This window comes from Durio zibethinus, chromosome 6 (genome assembly GCF_047325235.1).
Source record: "Durio zibethinus cultivar Kanyao isolate XHJ-2024 chromosome 6, ASM4732523v1, whole genome shotgun sequence".
NCBI classification, from domain to species: Eukaryota; Viridiplantae; Streptophyta; class Magnoliopsida; order Malvales; family Malvaceae; genus Durio; species Durio zibethinus.
Window position 1 is genome coordinate 21,462,202 of NC_143167.1, and position 4,777 is coordinate 21,466,978.

At 30.5% G+C, this 4,777-nt stretch overlaps 1 non-coding gene across 1 annotated transcript; it reads right to left on the reverse strand.

Moving 5' to 3' along the window:
* Positions 1–3,982: 3,982 nt before the first annotated feature.
* LOC149518489 (small nucleolar RNA R71) lies at positions 3,983–4,089 on the reverse strand. Its single transcript, XR_016343390.1, has one exon. It is a non-coding gene; the product is annotated as a small nucleolar RNA R71 (small nucleolar RNA).
* Between the last annotated feature and the right edge of the window lie 688 nt (positions 4,090–4,777).

The following is a 4,777-nucleotide window of genomic DNA, read 5'->3' on the forward strand; positions in this document are numbered from 1 at the left end:
TACCCAACCCAATATTGCTTATGCAATTGTTTTAGATAAATTAAAAGAACAAATCTTTATATTTGGGAGGAAAAGAGGTGTAAGAAAATAAAAAAAAAGGAAAAAGCTCAGCAAAAAGAGAAAATAAAAGCTGAAAATGGCTAAATGAAAAAAAAATGCTAAAATAAAAATGCCTTAAAGTGGAAAGTCTTAAAAGTTCTCAAATTTTCAATCTTTAGTCCAAGAAATTAAAAAAGTAAACCAAAGGGTTTATGAGCCTAAATTTTTCTTTTCCTACCTTAACCCAAGCCTTACATTACAAGCCTAAAAGATCTTTTGATCTTGAGTCAAGTATGTAAGCTTAACATTAGTGAAGAAGAAAGATGAAAGTAAACATATTCAATCGATATGCGATGGTATATGTTGCATTCTTTTTACTTAAATTATATGTATGGATTAGAGATGGATTAACTTCATATGCATAGAAATTGTATGATATGGAAAGTTTACTTTTTGAAGGAGTTTCTTGTTAGCTATGCTTGTAAATATCTTTATACTATGCTGTAGTACGTGATTAAGAATTTATGTAACTTTAACTTTGTGCGCATGAATATTGATTATGCGTATAATTAATTTGAGAGTTTTTGCTTGAGGACAAGCAAAGATTTAAGTGTAGATGTGTGATAGCACTAAAATATATATAGATTTGCATGTTCAATTTGGTTGGAAATTTTTAAAATTTGCTTCAATTTGGCACCTCTTATGTGTGTTTTCTTGATCTTTAGGTTTTTCTACTAAGGATGTGATTTACATGCAAAACCATGCAAGAGTCTAATTACACAAAAATTTTAGCCTTTTCAAGCTCATTTTTAATGCAATTTTCCTTATATTTTGGCTTGTTCATTAGGATTTTTGAAAAAATTGCTCCTAAATGCACATTTGTCTCATGTGTAAGTACAAATAAAGAAAATGAGGATTTTTGGATTTTTTTTATACAAATTGGAGGATTTTTGGTGCAATTTGTGCAAATGACCTAAATTAGTGTTAATAAGCTTTATTGATTTTGAGGGAGTTTTTCTTGATCTTTCTTTCATGATTTTTTAGTGTTATTTTCATAGTTTCTCTAGTGAATTGAATGCTAAATGTGTTCATCTAATGCTTGAAATTTTTGCAGCAAAAGGGAAACAAAAATAAAAGTGTGAAGTATGCAAGAAACAACAAGGAAAAGAACTACATTGACATGCATGGGAAGAACTTAAGATGCATTTGTGCATGTGACGCTAAAGCTAGGACTTAAAGGAAGACCAAAAAGGGAGTTAAGTTGGCAATTTAAAGATAATTGATTGGCCATTAAATTAACTTCTTGGTTCAACAACTATGCATGAAAGAATAACCAGCAAATTGCTAAAGACTTAGGCACCAAAACAAGCGTGCAACCTAATGAAGTGAGAATGAAAAAGCCTCTAGAAGCTTATTCATTTGGTAATATTTTTGGGAGATTTTTTAAGACTTGAGGGTACTCCCCTCTACTATAAATAAGGGGAGAGGGCTGGCCATTCAAGAACTTTTAGTTTAGTTTTTTTTTTTCTAGTTTTTTGCATTTTTTTCCTACATGTTACATTTTCCTAGCATCCAAACAACTTTGTTTCCAAATTTTCTCAATGAATCTTGTAACAAATTTACCTTTTTTGAAGTGTTTTCAATGCTCTTTAAGAATTTTATGATGAAATTTACAAATTTTATTGATATCTAGCTTAATTTCTTTTGATCTCTCATTGATTTGAAATTTGCATTTGAATTTGCTTTTCTAACGTAGCCTCAATGTTTGAGCAAAACTCAACCAAATCTAGCTAGTTTTAGTTCAATTTTTTTCACAGATTCCTCATCCATAGGCTACAACATAGTAGAAATTCAACTTCAAAGTCACACCATAACGTTCCAGATCAAACTTGGAAGTTCTAGTTGATGCAAGTGACAGTGCAATTCCAAACTTAAGCGTACAGTTTGGCATGGATCTTCTCTCCTAGGCAATTTTTTTCATCTTTAAACCTTTGATCTCTTAGATTTACTTGTTATCTTGATTACTTTTATTTTTCTATAATTTATGTCATTTTTTTTATGGTTGTTTGGATGAATTTTATTGAAATTGTTATGTTTACCTCTATTTTGAATAAAACTTAAGATGCTAATTCATTGAGCTATTTTTACTTTATGTTATAGTGATTTCTTTTTTTGATTTTGAAATAAAATTTTCGATTGATCAATCCTTAATCAAGTTAAGTTAGAGTTCTAGATCTATTTTTTTGTGAGCTAACTCAGTGAGTTACAGTTTCAATTTCATGTACCATTTTAGTTGTTCTAGTTAATCTTTGTATTTTCATGCACTTATTGTTATTCAAATCTGTCTTCATTATAGTTCTTTAATTGGTCACTTTATTTCCAACTTATGTTTATTTGTTTTTGTATCTATCAATTAGATCTAGAAGAGTTTATTTAAGTTTAAATCATAAGCTAGTTACTAGTTTCGATTTCATTAGTTCTTCCATTGAGTTTGTGTAGATTTTCTTTGATTTTTGCATTTCAAAGCGATTTCTCATGTTGTTCTTTGATAGAACTTTGAAATTCCAATTTGTTTTCAATTGATCATGTTCAAATTTAATGCAAAACAATTGGTAGAAGTTTGATTTCTAGCTTTGAAAAAAAATTAAGTTGCTTCATTCACGATTTTCCTTTAAACTTTGAGTCTTGCAATTTTTGTTTCACATTTAAACTTTAACTTGTTTGCACTTTAAATCTCTACTTGTTTCTGCAATTTTAAGTTTAGTTTCATGTATTTTGTTGACATTTAGATTAGTCTAGTTTCTGTATAACAATTTACAATTTTCATTTAGTTTCAATTTTCATGATTTTCCTTCTAGTTTTAGTTTAGGCTAGTTAATTGAATTTTATGATTTTAGTTCTTAATTTTCATTTTAAATATGATTTCATTTAGTTTAGTTACTACATTTTACTTTTTATAGCATTCATTTACCTCTTGCTCTTTTTCATGTTCTAATTTACTTAGTTTTACATGTTTGATACTTTACTCAATTTTTTTTTATAGATAATTAGATTTTATACCTAATCTTGTTAAGCAAACTTTAGTAAGTGTAAGTTGATAATAGGAAATTAACTTAGGAAATTCTTACGTAATATTTGTGGAACATACATTTTGATTTAACGGTCACACTTTTACTACTTGAACAACTTGTACGCTTATAGTTTGTCTGCAATAAGGTTTTCAGCTTCATTGTCAGAGATTAAGAGTCAATAGTTTTAGGCTAATATCAATCTTCATCATACTTTTCTATAGATTGGTTCCCTTTAGTGTACATACTTTAGGCTAGGTCTTATGTTTGTTTTAGTTTTAGGTGTACGTATCCTAGGTTCCTTTGTTGACCATTTTTTTCCTTAGATGTACATACTTAGGTTTCTATATCTAGTTTGTTTTATTGGTCTAGTGCTCATATAGCCCATGTATGCACTCAATTACGAATTGTGAGTTGATCACTTTAGATCTTGAGCTGAGGCTACCCTTAGAAAGATTAGTAAAGGGAGATAAATCGATCCAACCAACACCATGGCCAAGTAGGACACTAGAACCCTTAGGGATTATACTGTGCTTAACCTTCATGGTTTTTAGCCTAGCTTTAAGAAGCCAACTATACAAGCTAACAATTTTGAAATTAAATCTGCAATCATTTAAAAGATACAACAATCGATGCAATTTAGTGGTCATTTGAGTGAGGATCCTAATACTCATCTTTGGAAATTTTTAGAGATTTGTGACACATTTAAACATAATGATGTTATTGAATATGCCATTAAGCTTAGGTTATTTCCATTTTCCCTTAGAGATAGAGCCAAGAGTTGCTTAGCCTAGATACCACCAGATTCCATTACTACTTAAGATGATTTAGTGCAGAAGTTTATGGCTAAATTCTTTTTTCTAGCCAAGATAGCTAAACTTAGGAATAAGATCACTACATTTTCCCAGTATGACTCAAAGACCTTATATGAGGCATGAGAGAGATGCAAAGAGCTCTTGAGGAAGTATCCATACCATGGACTTCTAAAATGGCTAGAGATTTAGATTTTCTAAAATCGGTTAGTACCTAACACTATAACTATCTTAGATGCTGCATCAGGAAGTGCTTTGATGAGAAAGATTTCTGTCATAGTTTATCAGCTTATTAAAGATATGACAACTAATAATTGTTAGTAATCTAATGAGAGACAACATCTTAGGAAATCTTCGAGGGTGTACAAGCTTAGTGAGCTCACAAAGTTTAGTGCTAAGGTAGATTCCTTAGCCAAAATTGTAGAGTCTTTAAATTATAAGGTTACATCCTCAGAGTTTATTTCTAGTCATTCTAGGTTTACTCATACTCATAATTTCTTATTATGTGTGAGGTATGTGGGGTAGGTCATTGGGGAAGTCATGTTCGAGCACCCACTTAGAGATAGTTCAATTTGTAGGACAAAACTCGAAGTAGCCCAACAACCCTTGTGCTTCCACTTACAACCTAGGTTGAAAGAATAATCCTATCTTTTTTTGGAGTCAATAACAAAACCACCATTCTACATCTTTTCAACCTAGCTAGGCACCATTACTAATAATACCACCACTATCACATCATGCCTAGTTTTCTAGACCACTTCATTCACCCAGCTTTCAGCAGCCACCTTATTAACATCAACAACGTTCATAGCACTACACACCTTTATATCTATTTATGCCATTCTTAAAGAAGAAGAC